Source organism: Dermacentor andersoni, chromosome 11 (assembly GCF_023375885.2).
Source record: "Dermacentor andersoni chromosome 11, qqDerAnde1_hic_scaffold, whole genome shotgun sequence".
Classification (NCBI taxonomy): domain Eukaryota; kingdom Metazoa; phylum Arthropoda; class Arachnida; order Ixodida; family Ixodidae; genus Dermacentor; species Dermacentor andersoni.
The window spans coordinates 2,701,984-2,724,106 of record NC_092824.1 but is presented as its reverse complement, the minus strand read 5'-3'; the positions used below and the strand labels follow the sequence as shown (position 1 = coordinate 2,724,106).

Below are 22,123 nucleotides of genomic sequence, written 5' to 3'. Positions count from 1 at the left end.
GTCGCGTAATCTTGTCCAGCGCGTCGCGCACACATGTCAGCACATACGCTGACCCAAATGATAGCAAATGCGAGAAAACTGAAGCAGCACGGTTGGTCAACCGCCCTGTGTGCGAGGTGCTGCCATTGAAATACAAATGCCTATAATATATTTGCGTTATTTGGAACTTCCGCGATTGTATTGGTCTTGCAAATGCGATTACGCAAAGAAAACTCAAAGGGTAGACAAAACTTAGGCGACACGGTAAATCACCTGACAGAGCGAGTGAGTGAATAAACTTTTATTGGGTCCAGCAAAACGCGATAAAACGCGCACGCGACAGAAATTTAGTCAACAGTCAAATTAAATTATGGGGTTTTTACGTGCCAAAACCACTTTCTGATTATGAGGCACGCAGTAGTGGAGGACTCCGGAAATTTCGACCACCTGGGGTTCTTTAACGTGCACCTATATCTAAATACACGGATGTTTCAGCATTTCGCCCCCATCGAAATGCGACCGCCGTGGCCGGGATTCGATCCCGCGACGTCGTGCTCAGCAGCCCAACACCATAGCCACTGAGCTGCCACGGCGGGTAATTAACAGTCAAGAGAGACAAACGTTCACCATTACTAAAAAAAATAAATTATTGGGTTTTTAAGTGCCAAAACCACGATCTGATTATGAAGCACGCCATAGTGGGGGACTCCGAAATAATTTGGACCCCCTGGGGTTCTTAACATGCACTTAAATCTAAGTACACGGGTGTTCTCGCGTATCGCCCTCATCAAAATGCGGGCGCCGTGGCCGAGACTCTATTACTAAAAATACGACAACGTGCGAATTCGGAGCGATAGTCTAATAGGCGCAAACGATTCGATCGTTACAGACATCTGAGACGTAAGCTTGACCTCACCAACATACTAGCATGCACCTGAGAACGTGTAAATGAGCAGCAGTTCACAAGATGTCGCCCGAAATTTTGTTATTCCCAGAAACGAACGTGTAGGGTATTGTATGACAGAAACGCGTGGGAAAATTCCGCAGCGCGGCAGGCCAACCATCACGTGCAACAAGTGCTGCGATCGCGGTACAAATGCCCACAAATGTTTAGTTATTTCAACCGCATGCCATTTTACGATCGCTCTCGCAGTCGCGGTTACGCAAAGAAAACTCAAACGGCAGACGAAGCTCAACTGGCGACACGGTTAATCATGAGGGCGGGAGCGTGACGCAAATTTAGCAGTCAACGAAGATCGACAAACGTTCCCCATTATTAATACGAAACAATACGACCACGTGCGAGCGAGCTATAGTATAAGTAGCGTAAATGTGTCGATCGTTACAGGAAGCTGAGGTCTAAGCTTGATCTTATGACCCTCATAAGAGCATGCATCCGCCCACATGCAAACAGGCAGCAGCCTAACAAGTCGTCCAAAAGTTTCGTTATTTAGAAAAATATGCATGTCACTGTTTGGCACATATATGTATGCTGTACGTAATGGTTCAGGGGCCGGCCGCACTGCTGAACTTTACCACGCTTGTCTTTACGGCTGGTATACCAGCCGTAAAGACAAGCGTGGTAAAGTTCAGCAGTACGGCCGACCAATTCGCCATCACGCGCAGCAAGTGCTCCGATCGTGATACAGATGCCTACATCTGTATTCTACGTCCCAAGTTCACGTACAAACGTGCACGGTTATTCCTTGTTCTAAGGTCAGCGACAACCTGTCCCATCATACTTCAAAACCCCGATTTCCACTTATTGTACAGAATCCCACCCTCCTTGTAACGCTCTGCGTGACATTAAGAGTATTGAAATGAGTAAATTCAGTCAATCTATCCTTACGCAGTTTTTACGATTGCTATCGCGATTGTTAAGCAAACAAAACAGCAATGGCAGACGAAGCTTAAGCGACACGGTTACTCACTACGAGCGTGTGATGGAGTCAACCCTCACAAACTCTTATAATAAAAGAATTGCTACCACGTGCGAACGAGCTCATCAGCGCGCACGTTTCGTCGTTACAGAGCTGAGACGTGAATTTGACCTTAACACCATACTAGCATGCATCCGTTCACGTGTAAATATGCAGAAACCTAACCAGTCGCCCAGATGTCTCGTTATTACGACAACGTGCACGGCACTGTTAGCCAAAAACAATACCAGCCGTAAATACACGATCTGTTTAATTCAGCAGCGCGACCGGCCATCACGGGCAGCAAATTCTCAAATCGCGATACAAACGCTAACAAAGTTCTATTATTCCGAACGTACGCAGTTTTACGATTACTTTGGCAATCGCTGTTACACAAACAAAACGCCAACAGCACACGTAGCGAAGTTTAAGCGACACGGTTATCAGTACGAGCACGCAAAAGAATCAGTCAAGTGAGAAAAAGTTTCATGTTACGTACTAAAAAATACGACCACGTGCGAACGGGCAATTAAGTAGGCGCAAACGTTTCGTTCGTCACAGGGAGCCGAGTAGTAAATTTGTCTTGAAGTCTAACAAGTCGCCCTAAATTTCAGTTATTCCAAGAAACGTGTATGCACTGTTAGTAAGAATATATCAGCCCTAAAGACAGGTGTATTAAAGTTCAGCAGCGTTGCCGGCCATAACGTGCAGCAAGTGCCCCGACCGCGATACAAATGCACACAAACTTTCAGCTATTTCAACCTTACAGTTGTACGATTGATTGCTCTCGCAATCACGGTTACGCAAAGAAAACGCAAACGAAGCTGAAGCAAGGCTATTCTGGACAGTGTGTGTCGGGTAGCTATTATAATTAATATTCATTTTCTTATTATTCGCCACTGTTCAGTAAAGACAACGATAACTCGATCTTGCGGACTCATCCTGTGGGCAACATGCGAGTTAACGGTTCTAAAGTTACGAATTCAGATTTTTTTTTTGCGGATCTCAGCGCTGCGCAGAAATATAGGACAGAGTAAGCTCACAAGTTTGCAAAAAAGTAGTACGATGCGACCAAACGCAACACAACGCATGGTCAATCGCCGATTGATGTTGCCGTCGCTGCAAAAGATGGGGATGTACTACAATGCCCGTCATTCGATTATGCGCAGACACGACACTTGCAGGGCTGCTAATAGAAAAACATTGATTTCATGAACTGTCACTTACCTCTTGATAGGCGTAAGACGTACAGGTGCCGCAGAAATGGAGCTCCAAAGCGCATGACAAAAACGTTCACCTGGAGCTGACCAACACTCACCCTGGAACTCATGAGCACATGGCACAACGATTCAACCACCACGTTCAGAGAAAGCGCGCGAACTGAGCTTGTGAGAGTGCAGAGCACACCAACCCAGCAACCTTCAGGCGTTGGCATTCCGAGCTTACGCAGAAGGGCGAAGAGATCCAATAAGACGGCGTCGTTACGTCATGTGACTGACTACGCGCAAATCAGCACAAAGCGTGCGTGTGAATGCAACAGCCAGTGGTGATTCGACTGGGTAAAGGCAGTCACTGCTCTGTACAACGGCAGGGGTTGCAGGTGTTGTAGAGGTTGCCGTACTCTTCTTTCTCGAAATGTTCGGAGAGCGCAGGAGATGGTAGGAGCATAGAGCACGATTGATTCGGTTACGCCTTGCATAGGTGGTAATGCGCAGTTGTTCCGGCGTTCTGCCTGTTTCTTTGTGACGTTTCCTCCCAATATGCTTGTGCAGTTTCGGTCGTTCATTTCAACTTCTCCGTTTATCGTCTGCATTGGAAGTTTGATTATGAGTGCAGCAACTTCACATTGCTGGCAGACATGTCTTTACGGAGGAGCGTGCGCTGAAGGCAGCCGTGGTAGAGATTTAATATGCCGCGATATGATCACGTAGTACGTGTAGGACTGTGTGTGTTGGTCCCACATATGGCCGGTATGGGACATCCCGTTGAAAACATCCTTCGGACATCCATAGGATTAAAGTTTTGGGATTTTGTTTAGATCCCAGAAGTTCAATCGTGTGGATGTCTGAAGGATGTCTTAAATAGGACATCCCGAATTTAATGTCCACATGGTACCCTCTGGACGTCCTGAGCGGGACTTGGACGTTCGGATCTAATCGGGATGTCCAGAGGATATTCGTGGTCCAATGGGACCCGAGCACATGAGGGTTGGACCCTCCCGCGTGTAGCCGTGCGCGGCTTAGCCGTGTCTGGGGAAAGGGGGATCCTGGAGGTTGAGCTGATGCCGGGTGTTTGGACCTTTAAGGCCCCCCGGCGGAGGCAGCACACCTCTTTGGCCTCTGCTTCACATAGACGGCACCCCCGGACTGACCCACCCAGGGGAAATCGGTAGTTGCCTTTTCCTGTCTCTCTCTCCCTTCAACTTTCGTCTTTTTCTCACTTTCCATCTTTCCTGTCTTCTCCTAGCTTCCCTTACTTCCAAGTTTCCAGGCAGCAAGGGTTAACCTTGTGTGAATAGCCAACCTAGGTTATTTCATATTTGGTTATAGTGATGACGTACAGCTGGCGTTTGCAGGACCTGTTCATACAGTCCCTGTAGCGTCCCCTCGTAGGGCTCCATGGTGGGTGGCTGGCGTTATTGCCAAAAACTACATTTTTCTATGGCAAGTTCCTTTCCTCCAATTCCTGATCGCCCTCAAAAAAGAGGGCGCACCGAAGATGTGTTCCAGTTCTTTGGTCGTCAAAGACCGAACTTCCTATGGTACCATGTCATCCACTCTGAAAAATCCGATAAACAAGTACGATATATCTCCCCTTTTCTAGTTTCCAAGTCCTTAACTGATGTCCTTGGTCCAGGCTACAAGGTATCAAGGCTGGCAAGTGGTGATCTCCTGTTAAAACTGCATGACCAGAAACAATACGAAAAGTTGCCCAGTCTAGTGTCATTTGGGGATGTTCCATTGGCAGTAACTCCTCACCGCACTCTGAACACCACCCGCGGCGTTGTGTCTGATGACGATTTGCTCCAGCTGACAGAAGCTGAGCTCTTGGAGGGCTTCAGTGAGCAGAACGTTGTCAATGTCAGAAGAATTAAGATCAGAAGGGATGGTAAAGAAATTCAAACGAAGCACCTAATACTCACATTCGGTTCAAGTATTCTGCCCGAGTCTGTAGAGGCTGGGTACATCAAGCTCCGTGTCAGACCATATGTGCCGAACCCCCTAAGGTGTTTCAAATGCCAGCGTTTCGGCCACAGCTCGCAGAGCTGCCGAGGCCGCCAAACATGTGCGAAATGTAGTGCCCTTGAACACGCCACTGAAGCATGTAATAACTCTCTCCACTGTGTAAACTGTGACGGGGATCACGCCGCGTGCTCGCGGTCGTGCCCCTCATGGAAGAAGGAAAAAGAAATTGTAACTATAAAAGTAAAAGAGAATATATCGTTCAAAGAGGCACGAAGGCGGGTATCATACCTGCCCAAGAAAACCTTTGCCGATGTGGCGCGTCAGGGGGCAGCGTCACAACGGCCTCTGGCGGCTGTCCGACCTACAAGCAGTGAGTCGGCAGTTACGCCATCTGCCCCCGCGGCGGTTGCAGCTAGCGCTGCTCCGTCAACCGAGGAGAAGGGATCATCGACCCCGAAGGTGGGCGCAGCCGAGGCTGCCTCAACCTCCCAGGTCCCTCCCAGCGCTGGCAATGGCCGGCGCAGCCAAATCCCCCAGGGAGCCCCATCGACCTCCGGGCTGGTGGGCGCAGGGGTCTTGCCCTCCAAGGCGGGACCCTCTCGGGAAACTTCTCGCTCGCAAGAGCACGTGTCCGGCGCCTCACAAGAGGCAATGGACACTACACCTATCCTCAAGGCGCACCAGGTGCCTAAGGAGCGGCGAGGTTCCCTCGAACGCTTCAAAAAGAGCAAAACCCCGGTTACAGGGCCTCGAAAGGGCTCTGTAATCTAAGACATCCCTTCCGTTTCCGTAAACACAGCACCAATTTAATTTAAAATATGGATACACAAATCATTCAATGGAATGTCAGAGGTCTACTTAGGATCTTGATGACGTACAAGAGCTTATCCGAACACACAATCCAAAAGTGCTGTGTCTACAGGAAACACACTTAAAATCCAAACACGCAAACTTTCTCCGTACGTATGTTACGTTTCGCAAAGATCGCAATGATGCCGTCGCATCATCGGGTGGTGTTCCGATTCTCACTCAAAAAAATATAGCATGTCAACTTTTACAGCTACGAACGCCCCTTGAAGCAGTGGCGGTGCGAGTTGTTCTGCTAAACAAACTTATCACTGTCTGCTCGCTCTACATACCCCCACACTACAAATTAACTAAACATGAATTTCAGTCCTTTATAGATGAATTGCCAGAACCTTACGTTGTGCTTGGGGATTTCAATGCGCACAACTGCCTGTGGGGCGACGCTCGTATAAATGCGCGAGGTCGTCTTGTTGAACAGTTCCTTCTCTCTTCTGGTGCGTGTCTGCTGAATAAGAAGGCACCCACGTATTATTCTCTCGCAAACAGAACATTTTCTTCAATTGACCTCAGCCTAGTTTCCCCGTGTATACTGCCCGAACTCGAATGGGAAGTTATCAACAATCCTTACGGAAGTGACCACTTTCCCATACTGCTAAGAACACCTACAGAGAACGAATATCCACCACAGGCTCCTAGGTGGAAGATTGACACAGCTGACTGGGAGAAATTCCGAACCCTAACTAGTATATCATGGGATGATCTGTCCTCGCTAGGAATTAATGCTGCTGTTGAGTATTTTACAGCCTTTATGATAGTAGCCGCATCAAAATGCATATCAGAAGTAAATGGCCTGGCATGCAAACGGCGTGTCCCGTGGTGGAACGACGATTGTAGGACTGCTCGTAAAAAACAGAACAAAGCGTGGGGGTTGCTACGCGCGTCTCCCACTGCGGAGAATCTTATTAACTTTAAGAAAATAAAGTCCCAGGGCAGGAGAACCCGCCGACAGGCTAGAAGAGAAAGTTGGGAGAAGTTTTTATCGAGTATAAATTCCTATAGAGATGAGGCCAAAGCCTGGAACAAGGTTAATAGGATAAGAGGGCGACAAACATATTCACTACCTCTGGTAAACACACAGGGCGATACACTAAAAGACCAGGCAGACTCACTTGGGGAGCACTTTGAGCGAGTGTCGAGCTCAACGCACTATTCCCAATCCTTTCTTAAACATAAAGAAATAGTAGAGCGTAAGCCAATCATACGAAAGTCCGGCAGAATGAACCGTATAACCGGCCTTTCGGTATTGCCGAGTTGAGAGCTGCCTTGAACACATGTGAAAGCACTGCACCGGGACCTGACAGAGTCATGTATGACATGATCAGAAACCTACATACTGACGCACAAGTTACACTTCTTACACTATTCAATACTATTTGGGCTTCGGGATTCCTCCCATCCACATGGAAAGAAGCGATTGTGGTTCCTGTTCTAAAGCAGGGAAAAGACCCTTCCTTGGCGGCAAGTTACCGTCCGATAGCTCTAACTAATTGTCTCTGTAAGCTTTTTGAAAAAATGATAAATCGCAGACTTGTACATTTCCTTGAGCTCAACAATATGCTCGATCCTTATCAGTGTGGATTCCGAGAAGGGCGGTCGACAACCGATCATCTTGTGCGCATGGAAGGAAATATCCGCGATGCCTTTATACATAAACAGTTTTTCCTATCGATATTCCTCGATATGGAGAAGGCATATGACACGGCATGGCGTTACGGGATCTCGTGAGACCTGTCGGAAATTGGCATCCGTGGAAATATGCTGAACACAATTGAAAGCTATTTGTCAAATCGTACCTTCCGAGTAAAAGTCGGCAATGAACTGTCACGTCCCTTTACGCAGGAAACTGGTGTACCCCAGGGAGGCGTGCTCAGCTGCACTCTCTTTATCGTTAAGATGAACACGCTACGTGCTTCACTTCCACCTGCAATTTTTTATTCCGTATACGTAGACGATATACAAATAGGCTTCAAATCCTGCAACCTCACAGTATGCGAAAGACAGGTACAGCAGGGCTTGAACAAGGTTTCCAAGTGGGCAGACGAAAACGGATTTAAGGTCAACCCCCACAAAAGTTCTTGTGTTCTCTTCACAAGAAAGAGAGGCCTGGTCCCAGATCCTTGTGTAGAACTGGGCGGACAACAAATTCCTGTCAGCAAAGAACACAAATTCCTTGGTGTAATTCTTGACTCCAGGCTCACTTTCATTCCTCACATAAAACATCTTAAAGAAAAATGTCTTAGAACAATGAACTTACTTAAAATCCTATCCCACACAACGTGGGGGAGCGACAGACAGTGTTTATTGAATATTTACAGGAGCCTAGTTCGATCACGGTTAGATTACGGTGCCGTAGTATACCACTCTGCCGCACCGAGCGGGCTTAAGATGTTAGACCCCGTTCACCATCTGGGTATCCGTCTGGCCACTGGCGCATTTAGGACAAGCCCTGTTGAAAGTCTATATGTAGAGTCGGATGAGTGGCCACTCCATCTTCAGAGAACAAACATCAGCTTAACGTATTTTCTCAAGGTTCGCTCTAATAAGGAACATCCGTGTTTCACAACCGCTAACGACTTGACGTGTGAAACACTTTTTCATAACAGACCCTCTATGAGACTTCCTTTCTCACTGCGTGCAAGAGAACTTAGCACGGAAATGGACGTCCCAGTTCTCGAACAACGCCTAATGCCTCCAGCTAAGCTAGTACCGCCCTGGGAGTGGCAGCTGATAGAGTGTGACACATCCTTTGTAGAGGTCACTAAACATGCGCCAGAGACACATATCAAAATGCATTTCTTGGAGCTCCAGTACAAGTACTCTTGCACAGAGTTTTACACAGACGCTTCTAAGTCGCATGCCGGGGTGTCCTACGCAGCCATTGGTCCATCCTTCTCGGAATCCGGTGTACTGCACCCTGAAACAAGTATATTTACGGCTGAGGCCCATGCACTATTGTCGGCTGTGAAACATATCAGAAAATCAAATATTCAAAAAACAATTTTATTTACAGACTCCTTAAGTGTCGTAAAAGCCTTGAAGTCACACTGTAAACACAGAAACCCCGTAATAACTGAGCTCTATTCCATTCTCTGTAGAGCATACATGTCTAACCAGCATGTCATTATATGCTGGGTGCCCGGACATAGGGGCATCGAGGGTAACGTTCTAGCAGACCAGATGGCCACATCAATTTCGTTGCATGCAGCTAATCCAACTTCTTCGGTCCCTGTCACAGACCTCAAGCCTTTTTTAAGAAGGAAACTGCGAAACCACTGGCAACGTAAGTGGGACGCAGAAGTACATAACAAACTGCACGTGATAAAGCCACAATTAGGTTCTTGGCCCTGCGTAACAACATCACGGCAAACAGATGTCCTATTCTGTCGCCTCAGAATAGGACACACATTTGGCACACATAACTTTTTACTCACTGGAAACGATCCTCCAACCTGCGGTAGATGCGGGGAGAGGCTGACCGTCCTCCTGGAGTGTCGGGCAGCCGAATCTGAGAGAAAGAAGCATTTTCCCCTAGCATACCGGCAGCAGATCCCCCTTCATCCCGCAATGTTACTCGGCCCAGAACCGCTATTTGATACCAACGCAGTCCTAAGTTTCCTGAAAGATGTTGTCCTGCATGTTGTTAGCCCCACATGTTCATAGCGGGACCTCTCTTCAGAGGATGCCGCTGTGACAGCTCTTTGGTATAGCACATGCCTCTAGGCCCTTGTGTTTTAAGGGCTCCGGTGAGGCAGCAGTGCTCCGGGTAATTTTACTATCTCATATATCTTCTATTCTGCATCATTCATTTACGATGGATTTTAATGTTCATAGTACTCGTCATTAGTCATCGCCATAATTTTATAGCACGTAGATTTTACGCACTTTACAGCGACAATTTTTAGGCCAGTTTACAGCCAAGTCACATCTCCATAATACATCGTCAACATCACCACTTGTCATGGCGCTCTTTGGCCAAACCTGGCCCTTGCGCCATTAAACACCACATATCATAATCATCATCAAAAGCCTGACTAAGCATTGAAACACATCTTGGCTTGTCGTTGGCATTCCTAGAGAAGGCGAAGTACTGCTTATGAGCTGAGCTTGTCTTTGGCAAAAAGCCACAGACAAACCTAGCTCGTCGAAGGCGCGGAAAGTGTTAAACATCCCACACAATGTGTACAAGACAAGTACTTCATATCAGAATCAAGTTAGGGAACACAAGCTGCACACCTGACAAGTATAGTTTGTACAATTGACGGAAAGCTAAGTCTACCAATCTTGACTTTCAGTTGTCCACGGAGTTCACAGTGCAAGCCTTACATTATTTAGCACGTTTCCCTAAAGGGCTGCCACAGTAAATTGACGCCTACTTGTATGTAATGGTTCATTTGAAGTTCTGTGGGTTGTTTTCGTCACCCCACTTGGGAGAACCCTTAGCACAGCCCTTTAACTATCGCAAAGTAATCCTTGCCTTCAAACCTTTCCACTTCCTCTTTCCATAGCCTTCATTTCACTCTTACGCACCTGCTTATCCTCCTCAACCCTTGCGAGCGACGTGCAGTGGCGTAGCTAGGTCGTCTGGAACCCGGGGCCCATAGGTCTTCTGTCACCCCCCTTCCCCCCCCCCGGATGTAGGCGGCAGAAAGAGGGTATGACCCCCCCCCCCGCTGGCCCCTTGCACCCGGGACCCACGGCCCCCCGGCCCCCCCTGTTGCTACGCTACTGGCGGCGTGCTATGTGGAAATCAGTTGTCGCCCTAATGAAGGCAAGTCCCTTTGTCCAAACGTTGACTCCAGGCAGAGATTCTCTTGTTCAGTGTCTGTCGGTCATTTAATTATTGGTGTGGTGCTCTACTTGCTCTACACAAAATCTTGTACAATAAGGTGTAATTTAAAACCACCGTTAATTTCTGGTGAAGTGGTACCTTAGTTGGTCAGGCCATTGCCTGACCAAGTGTGCTGACCAACTCATCATCATCATCATCATCAGCCTGATTACGCCCACTGCAGGGCAAAGGCCTCTCCCATACTTCTCCAACTACCCCGGTCATGTACTAATTGTGGCCATGTTGACCCTCCAAACTTCCTAATCTCATCTGCCCACCTAACTTTCTGTCGCCCCCTGCTACGCTTCCCTTCCCTCGGAATCCAGTCCGTAACCCTTAATGACCATCGGTTATCTTCCCTCCTCATTACATGTCCTGCCCATGCCCATTTCTTTTTCTTGATTTCAACTAAGATGTCATTAACGCGCGTTTGTTCCCTCACCCAATCTGCTCTTTTCTTATCCCTTAACGTTACACCTATCATTTTTCTTTCCATAGCTCGTTGCGTCGTCCTCAATTTAAGTAGAACCCTTTTCGTAAGCCTCCAGGTTTCTGCCCCGTACGTGAGTACTGGTAAGACACAGCTGTTATACACTTTTCTCTTGAGGGATAATGGCAACCTGCTGTTCATGATCTGCGAATGCCTGCCAAACGCACCCCAGCCCATTCTTATTCTTCTGATTATTTCACTCTCATGATCTGGATCAGCAGTCACTACCTGTCCTAAGTAGATGTATTCTCTTACCACTTCCAGTGCCTCGCTACCTATCGTAAACTGCTGTTCCCTTCCGAGACTGTTAAACATTACTTTAGTTTTCTGCAGATTCATTTTTAGTCCCACCCTTCTGCTCTGCCTCTCCAGATCAGTGAGCATGCATTGCAGTTGGTCCCCTGAGTTACTAAGCAAGGCAATATCATCAGCGAAGCGCAAGTTACTAAGGTATTCTCCATTTACTCTTATCCCCAATTCTTCCCAATCCAGGTCTCTGAATACCTCCTGTAAACACGCTGTGAATAGCATTGGAGAGATCGTATCTCCCTGCCTGACGCCTTTCTTTATTGGGATTTTGTTGCTTTCTTTATGGAGGAGTACAGTGGCTGTGGAGCCGCTATAGATATCTTTCAGTATTTTTACATACGGCTCGTCTACACCCTGATTCCGCAATGCCTCCATGACTGCTGAGGTTTCGACTGAATCAAACGCTTTCTCGTAATCAATGAAAGCTATATATAATGGTTGGTTATATTCCGCACATTTCTCTATCACCTGATTGATAGTGTGAATATGATCTATTGTTGAGTAGCCTTTACGGAATCCTGCCTGGTCCTTTGGTTGACGGAAGTCTAAGGTGTTCCGGATTCTATTTGCAATTACCTTAGTAAATACTTTGTAGGCAACGGACAGTAAGCTGATCGGTCTATAATTTTTCAAGTCTTTGGCGTCACCTTTCTTATGGATTAGGATTATGTTAGCGTTCTTCCAAGATTCCGGTACGCTCGAGGTCTTGAGGCATTGCGTATAGAGGCTGGCCAGTTTTTCTAGAACAATCTGCCCACCATCCTTCAGCAAATCTGCTGTTACCTGATCCTCCCCAGCTGCCTTCCCCCTTTGCATAGCTCCCAAGGCTTTCTTTACTTCTTCCGGCGTTACTTCTGGGATATCGAATTCCTCTAGATTATTCTCTCTTCCATTATCATCGTGGGTGCCACTCGTACTGTATAAATCTCTATAGAACTCCTCAGCCACTTGAACTATCTCATCCATATTAGTAATGATATTGCCGGCTTTGTCTCTTAGCGCATACATCTGATTCTTGCCAATTCCTAGTTTCTTCTTCACTGCTTTTAGGCTTCCTCCGTTCCTGAGAGCTTGTTCAATTCTATCCATGTTATACTTCCTTATGTCAGCTGTCTTACGCTTGTTGATTAACTTCGAAAGTTCTGCCAGTTCTATTCTAGCTGTAGGGTTAGAGGCTTTCATACATTGGCGTTTCTTGATCAGATCTTTCGTCTCCTGCGATAGCTTACTGGTATCGTGTCTAACGGAGTTACCACCGACTTCTATTGCACACTCCTTAATGATGCCCACAAGATTGTCGTTCATTGCTTCAACACTAAGATCCTCTTCGTGGCTTAAAGCCGAATACCTGTTCTGTAGCTTGATCTGGAATTCCTCTATTTTCCCTCTTAGCGCTAACTCATTGATCGGCTTCTTATGTACCAGTTTCCTCCGTTCCCTCCTCAGGTCTAGGCTAATTCGAGTTCTTACCATCCTGTGGTCACTGCAGCGCACCTTACCGAGCACGTCCACATCTTGTATGATGCCAGGGTTAGCGCAGAGTATGAAATCTATTTCATTTCTAGTCTCGCCGTTCGGGCTCCTCCATGTCCACTTTCGGTTATTCCGCTTGCGGAAGAAGGTATTCATTATCCTCATATTATTCTGTTCTGACCAACTATCTCTGGTTAAGTCATAAGTACAGTCGCCGACCGTTTATTCGAACCTCACGGGGACTGCGGAAATGTCCGAATAAACAGGTGTCCGAAAAAGCAGATTAAGAAAAAAGAAGAAAGAAATCCTTTATTTCCACGCACTTATTCAGGCTCGGCAGCAGGCTTGAATAAATCGTGAATGCGCCGTTGCACGCTGTTCTGCTTACGCGCAATCGGATGAGCCTGAATCTCGGAGAGGGTCGTAGCATAAAGTAACACAAGGTCTGTTAGATTTACCTTGGGGCGCTATTCTGGACATTCCGCCATTTTCTTCGGTGCGTGACGTAGGCGCGACGCAAACAAAATGGCGCTGGTGGCCCAGTTTTGCTTACGTAACCTGACGCCAACTTGACGTCTTGCCTAAGAAACTGAAATGAAGGCACTGAATGTAGTGTTATCGGTAAAGCAAAACAGTTTTCCTCCGCAGTAAAAATAAAGCAGCTATCTCAAAGCGTATGATTATTCCGTCGAAAACGCTTCTCGCTTCCGTCGTCTGCTGCGTACAAGCCGTCGTCTGCTTCAATAGCTAGATTGCGTGTCCCCGGAAAATGGAATGAGTCATCGCATGTTGGTGCCAACACGCTTGTTTTCTTGCTTGAGACAACATACGCGACCTACTGGTGGTGATGCGCGCACGTTCTAGGCCACGTTATCACTATCTCGTGAAACGCAAGTGACTCAGCCCAACTCGGCTAGCTGAGGAACGGTCGAATATCATCAATAGCGCTGCGCGTCAGAGATATCCACTAGCGTGACGCAAACGCCGGCGCTGCCATCTCTTGTTCATTTCGCTGGTTACTCGCACCGCGGATGGATGGATGGATGTTATGAGCGTCCCCTTTGGAACGGGGCGGTGGGTTGTGCCACCAAGCTCTTGCTACTACACTCTAAGAACAGTTTACACCCTTTGGCTTGCCCCTTCTGCCACACAAAAATAATCGTCATGTGCCTTGATGCGTTTCCTTTGTTTATCGCTGCGAGCCCGGAACTTTCCAGTAACGAACGGCACGCGCGTTATCAGCATAGAACAGTTTACACCCTTTGGAGTGCCCCTTCTGATAACGCGCGTGCCGTTCGTCACTGGAAAGTTCCGGGCTTGCAGCGATAAAGAAAGGAAACGCATCAAGGCAGATGACGATTATTTTTGTGTGGCAGAAGGGGCAAGCCAAAGGGTGTAAACTGTTCTTAGAGTGTATGCTGCCTAATATCCTACCTAGGTTAACCAATGAAAAAGGAAAAAAAAGACACTATGAACTACCACGTCCAAACTTTCTGATCCCCTATTGCGAACTGTGCTTTTGTACGTCTCCGTCTTTTGTCGTTTCCCTACTTTTCTTCCACCAATCCTCCAATCGCCTCTTACTAATGTCTATTGGGGACCTGTTTGCTTTACCACTGCTCCCGCTGAACCCAAGGGCTTCAAGGAGGCCAGTGGTGCCTAAAGCGACCGCTGGGTAGACGTCTTCACATTCTAATAAAACATGCTCCATAGTTTCCCAAGCTTTACCGCAACAAGCACATGCTTTTTCCTTCTTATATCTCGCTTTATAGGTGCGTGTTCTAAGGCATACCGATCTCGCTTCGAAAAGTAATGAGCTTCCCTTTGAGTTATCATAAATTGTTTCTTTCCTGATTTTCTTTTTTCCTCTTAAGTAGTTACTCATGACAGGTTTCTTTTCCATTGCCGCCACCCACGAGAATATTTCAGCCTCTCTGACTTTCCGCTTGACCTTCTTTGTTTCTGTGTTGCCCACCCCACAGGCCACATACTTGCTGGTAAGCTTCCTAGTTCTTTTCCTCCACTGTGAATCAATGTTTTGCCTGTACAGATACCTGAACACTCTCCCAGCCCATTGACTTTCTTCCATATTCCTCAGCCGTTCTTCATACTCAATTTTACGCGGGAGGAAACTTCAAGGCGCCGCCTAGCGTACATTTCTTTTTATAAATTAGAACGAGGCCGTTGTCATAACTTTTGATTGTGCGAAAAGGCATTTATCTTGATTACAATACAAATGCAGCAGTAAAAAGTGGACAACATTGCCGAAAGTTTGCTATGTTCAACCAATATTATTTCGTATAAACGCGTTCTTTAAGAAATGATGGCCCCAAACACAAATGCCAACACTACCCGAGAGCGATGCAAATACTATGAGCACGCGTTATGAACAAAAGATTTTCGTGGCGCCAAACGGCGGGGAAAATGTGGCGATACGCATTCCTCTCAGCTGTCATTGCATATGGCTGCTCATTAGCATAATTTGCGCGGCTCGTCGCACCAAAAATTATGGCGGAAAATCTCAGCAATGGCTGCCCAGCGTAATGTCACGCATCGTCAAAATGACGTTTACGAAACAGCCCTTCCTGTGACGCTCCTCACGAGATATTTCTTCAGCCAATCAGCAAGCTGGCATGGTGCATATCTTGGATCGCCACCACATATTCGCGCAATTGCAGATGCATTGCACTGGCTTCTGCACGCTACCGCTCACATTCTTTTTGAAGCGCTAACATCACAATATATCTGCCAATGACCAAGAGAATGTATTAGTGGATAAAATTTGCAGCTCCACGTCACGTTTCGTCATCTTGATGAAAATACAAAATGACATTTCGCAACACTTCCGTATTCCGGCACAAATTTCAAGGCACGTGAGCTCGCCACAGCCAATCAGAGAGTCAACATGGCGGATAATGGTGGCCGTGCAGCCGCCATGCGTGTTGAGAATAGCACCCTTGCACTGCGTGAACTAGTTCCTGGCAGTTCAGAAAAAGTGCCACACTCATGCAGCGCCAGTTCAGCAGTGCAGGCATAGCGCGACACTAGCGCCAAACTGAAACGCATGCTGAAGTGCAGGTAGTGCAGGCCTTCTGCTGGTCTTGGCGCTTCGCCAGCTGCACGTCGGCTTTTGTTCATGGATTGATCCAGCCTGCCCGCGGTTAGGCGAAAGTGTTTTGAAGGGTGTACAGGCTGGTTGATATGGTGGAAAGCGCTATGGATTGCAGTGCATCATCTGCAGCCATCGCTCAAACAGTTATTGAGCTGATGGACTCTGACAGTGAAGACGAGGACTTCGACGATGTTGTCACAATTCTAGCGCTGAAGCTAACTAGGTTGCAACGCAATAGAATTCCTAAGTACTGTGAAGGAGTCGTGAGTCGCTACTTTGGTTTTGAATTTAAGACTTTTCCGCCTATCGCGCGAGATGTTTAATAGACTTGCTACCGGATACATGGCGTCGCCGTTCTTCCCGAGCGTGACAAGAAGAGGACGTCCAAGGGTTAGTGCCGAAAAGACATGCTCGGTGGTTTTGTGTTACTTGGGTGGACAGTGCAGTATGTACTCTTTGGCTGACCGCTTCGACCTTGCCGTGTCGACTGTACACAGCTGTGTCGTGCGAATGTTGGATTTTCTCAACAGTGTCAGTGAGGAGGTTATTGCGTGGCCTGGCCAGCAGGAGCAGGAGTGCAGCAGGGCGAGCTTCCTTGCGAAAACCGGTGGCAAGGGGCCCCAAAACACAGTAGGCTGTATTGACGGCTTCCACGTCGAGATCAACAAGCCGACGGAATCTCCTCATTCTTACTACAACCGAAAGAAGTGGCCTTCAATTGTGCTGCAAGGCATTGTCAATGACAGAAACAAGTTCCTGGATGTATTTATTGGATTCCCTGGCTCAGCACACGACGCAAGGGTGCTGCGTGAAAGCCCTTTCTTTGAAGAAGCCGTGTTGAAATGCTGCAATGGATATATCCTTGGAGATTCAGCATATCCCCTCCTACCATGGCTGATGACGCCTTACCGAGACAACGAGGCTACTTTCCCGTCGTGGAAGAAAAAGTTCAACGAGGTTCATTCGCAGCAAAGAGTTGCAGTTGAGAATGCTTTCAGATTGCTGAAGCAGCGCCTCAGGCGGCTGTATCTCGTCGATGCTGCAAGCATCAAACAGTGCGTACTTACTGTCATGGGTGCATGTGTTCTGCACAACTTGTGCAATGAAGAGAGAGATTTTTTTGACGAACTTCGGCAGCTGCCAGTGCAAGAAGTTGTCAATGATGAAGACACCGATATCTTCATTGACCCTGGTGTGGCAGGTTTCAGCGAGAGCTTGCGAGAAGATATTGCTCAGAATCAGTGCTGATGGTGTATACATTTGAGTGTACACATCAAGCATTTTTTGTTATGGGCATGTGTGCACAATTTCTAGCAGCAAAGAACAGTGTATTGAATAGAACATCCATTTCTGGTACCTGCAGGGCTGATACACTGCCTTTATAGCTATTCTAACTACTCTTATAGCCACTGCAGCTATGCTCAATATGAGCAGCTATGTACAAGGTGTGGATGCACAGTTTTTGAATTTGAATGTTGCTGAAAGTTAATGCCATTAGCTATTGACCCAATAGAGGCATGTTTTGATCATCTTATATCAGTGACTGGTGAGAAAGCAACATGACAATCAATGTTTTTTGGCAATTTATTCGACCTGGGTAGCTTTAGCCTCAACTGCTGTAACAAGCCACTCCAGCAAAGCCATCTTTTTTTTCAAAGTGCTCGGCCCGACCCTTTTTGGCCTCCTGGAAAACATCCAGGAGGGTGTTGATGGAAGTGTCCCTGCGGCACCGCTTGTGGCGTACATCATCCTGGGGCTGTTGCGATGGCCCTGCCTCGTTGTTGCAACTGGCCTCTGTGTCTGGAGGTGTACTGGAACAAGCATTTTAGGTTGAAAACACTTTTTGGAACTGCTCCATAATTAAGCTCAGGCAGTCTTACCATAAATCTTCAGCCTGTATTACTTTACCTGGGGCTAAAAGGAATGGGGGTGCAATGTGATGCTCGCGCTCCAGTACCTCACCTAGCTCGCCTAAAAAAATGTTCAAAACATTCATGAATGGCAGCTCAAGTAAATCCACAGTAGCAAGAACCTTGGAACATTGCATGATGCAGCACAAAAGGCAAAATGAGCAAGGGGTTTTTGGTGAGCCTCTGTCTGCTAACCAACGTTCCAAGAAGTAGACTTGTCTGTCTTGGTGAAAACAAGTCCACTTGTTAAATGTTGGCTATCAGGCCAAGGCTCTCCTCTACCTCTTGTTCAGTTTGCTACGATTTTGACCTCCAGTAAATGTACTTACTCTTAATGGCTGCAGTTGATGCACGAATGGCGTGAGTAGTTGTTCTTCGTCTTTGCTCGTTTGTATGCCCTTTCTAAACTCTTCCATTTATTTTCGGCCTGAATTGGGCTCACATTGCAATCAAAGCGTTTGTTTATTGCATTGGCAAGGGCTTGCCACAGTACCTTCTTCGTCCTGAAAAGATGCAGAGCATAAAAATATATTTTTCCATTTAAAAAAACAAAAGTCAGCAACAGGGGTTTCTCAAAATGTCTGCAGACCAATAAAGACCACTGAGAGCATTTAGAGGCTCCTGCACTGGTGTGATGACCTCTAGCGTGGACTTTCAAGGAGCAAGGAAGATGATCTCGTTCAGCACAGTTTCTGAAATTTCATTACTCTCTATGGCCAAATTGGCATTACATAGGGAAGGAAGCTTCATCAAAACGTAGTCATATCAGCATGTTGTGATGATCATGATGTTACTAACAGGTTAATACCAGTTATTTAAACAGACGAGCCAAACCTACCAGTGCTGGCAGCATGATGAGAGTAAACATACACATGAAGGAATATTTCGACAGCGCTAAAAAAGACACACACATAGACAGAGTCAGGACGGGCACGCCGAACTCCAACTGGCTTTATTTTTTTTTTTAAACAAGCAAAAAGGAGAACTTTCTGTGCATGCTTCACACTGACGGTAGGCATCCGAACCTGTATACATACATACAAATGTGATTATTAGCAGCTAGCTAGCTATATATATATATATATATATATATATATATATATATATATATATATATATATATATATACATTGCATAACATATATGAAAAGAACCTGGGAATGAAGGAGGAAAATCGCTAAAATTGTGGTCAGTAAGCTTGTCTAATCACTCAGTAGCTTGGCCAAGCATGACAGGACCCCACAAAGACCTTTTACACAAAGCTTACCGGAAGCCCCCTTTTTTCCCGAGAAGAGCCTTCTTTTCCTTGTAGTCCGAAATCAGGAAGCGTGTCCTGCTTTCAGACCACAGTTCAGTGGTATCTGATTCCGGCACGCCCCGTGCCACTTCTGCAGGTGCCTCCTGTGCCGCCGTTTCTGCTGCTGCTGGCGACTGGGTGCCGGTAGGCGGCTGCTGATCCGCAAACACTACGGACATAACTGTCCCGTCTGGTTAAGAAGTAGAAAATTACTCAGTGCAACATAATAATCTAGTCTGTGGCTGTACATTGCCGGATGTACAAAAGCTAACAATTTTTGTTTTTGTCAAGCGCAGTATATCCCAACAACGTAAACACAACTGTTTAGACGCAAGCGTACCGCACCCAATAGCTAGAATACCATTGAGTGCACCATGCAGAATCAATATAAGTATAAAAAGTTACCTTTAAACGCTAACCTACGCACCGATATTGCGCCCCGCTAGCACACACAAAGAGGTATTAGTGCTAATACACACAAATAGGTATCAGTTTACTACAGATAGTCGTGTGCCAAGGAAATGTAAGCTGTCATACAGAAACTAACTCGCAGCAGTTAATAATGCGATTAGCGCGCTGACTAGAGCGAAATATTTCTTGCGGGTATGACGTTACAAGCAAAATGCGGTCTTCGTGCACCCATGTGTTTCATGCAACATGGAGCTGTGCCCAAACATACCTTCTGTCCTGTACGCATAGCCGTTCTCTTGCCAAACACGGCTCCCATCTTCATTGACGACCAGCGTCAGCTTCGTTGACACGCGGTCTATTGCAACGCAAATGCTGCCGTCGTCTGCTGCCATGGCTGTTGCGCTTGCGCACGACCGGCACCACCTCCCAACACGGTGCAGGCACAGAACACCTATGGGGAACCAGCGCTGGATAGGCGGCGCGTCGAAAAGTGCGTTGCACGCTGCCCTGGCGACGAAACGCGGCATATCCCAGCCGCTCGTCCAGACGACACGTCCGCGGCCGTTTCATTGTTCGCATGTTTCCATTTTCGCGCCGCTTCAAGTGGACAGTTTTCGTAAAGAAGCTAGCGCCATCAAGTGAAGAAATGACGAAAGAAGCTTTTTAAGCTTTATATATTTTTCAGTGTGGCGCGGCGAGCACGTGCGTTTATTTAACGGTTGCGCCATGTGCCGTTCCCATGCTTGTGTGGCAGCCTGCCTTGCAAATCTAGCATCTACTGCGCCGGTCTTGCTGCGCTATGGTTTCGGAAGTATTAGTTGGCCTGAAGACATTCCATACTTCTCTGGTTAGACATAAGAAATTCTGATGTTACTTCGCCACAGCAGTCAATGGAGAAGAAACCTTTATCGCATCAGCTGACTCGGGCAAGCAAAGGTTTGAGTGCTCCGCTGCTTGATCCGTAACAACCCTGGCTACATTTAGCACTAATTACACAAAATTTACCGGATGCATCTCAGCGCCGAGTCCTCATCCGCATGCGCATTTTTACAAACACATAGGTGGCAGAGTCGCGCGTGCGCCGGCAGTATGCGCACACAACTCGTATTACAAGGCAGCTTCCCTGCCACATAATTCTTGGCAATGAATGGAAACTATTTACTTTTCGTATCGTTCGCTTGGTGTGGTGGCATTGGAAAGAGCTTGGCGGGGATATTGCGAAGGAAAAATGGTTGGTACATATGCCGGATGGTGCATGCTATTGCTCATTTTGTTTCCGACGAAATGCTGACTGCAGATTCTGCTGTTTGGTACTGGCTGCCACAGCTTACCGTCTTCACTATCGAATAAACCAAGCACACACGCGAAATTCGATTTAGAAACCAGCCAGACACCGCTTGACAGGGCGACAAGACGAGAACTTACTCCGCTCGCCTGACTGCTTGGATCCAACGCCGCCTCCGTTCTTGTTCGTAGGGTTTAGATGGAAAGATGCAGGATACATCCTCCCTCATTCCGACGTAGTTGTGACACTTGTATACGCAACAGTACCGTCGGCGTCCTATTGTTTTCCTTCGACTTTCGGCGCACGCAACGCCTCTACCAGTAGCAATTTTCGTCCGCCGGAGCGGCTGCGTTGTGCACGTTCTGACCGCCAGGGTGGCGCTGCAGGCGTCGTGAAAATAAAATCCCTTGATAATTTTAAAGTAGCGACACTCTTTGAACTCTGCCGCCGCCGCGCGGTCTCGCCCCTTGCGCGTTCCCCCGCGGCAACCAGTTTTGCCCCCGTTTTTCTGCACGACGATTGGTCTCCCTGCCGTTGCCCTTGGAAACGCGCGGATCTTGAGTTTTGCTTGTGTTCTTTTTCGTTCGAGCCATTTTCCTCCTGAGCACGGCTGGCTCGGCGCTTTAGCTCGGCGTAGCGAATGTTGTACGCTGTTTCTGGTCTATGTGCTAGCGCTATGCCGGGCTGTTGCGCATATAACTGCAGCAAGAAGCCTGAAGATGGTTATGCCGTTTTTGTGATACCACAATGAAAGCGTGACGGCTTGCGTAGGAAGCAGTGGCTGCATGACATTGGCCGAAAGAACTTTGTTCCGACAAAGAACAGCGTTGTTTGCGAGCTGATGAGTCTTTCTTATAGCTCGTAGCAAAGCATCCCGTAATGCGGCATTATTTTTTCATTCTTCCGGCCTGCTCACCAGCGTTTTTGTTGCGGTTGTCCTCAGTATGCTTAATATTCTGGGGCGGCTCCATCACTTCGCACGTCGCTAACTGTTGTTATTCAGTCGGAAGTGCAGTATTATTGATTCTGCTTTGCGCCCTGAAAAAGTTAGTGGCAAG

General features: G+C 47.2%; 1 pseudogene; it reads left to right on the top strand.

The window, feature by feature from the left end:
- The first annotated feature begins 16,266 nt into the window (after positions 1–16,266).
- On the top strand, positions 16,267–17,420 carry LOC126520212 (uncharacterized; annotated as a pseudogene).
- Positions 17,421–22,123: the final 4,703 nt, after the last annotated feature.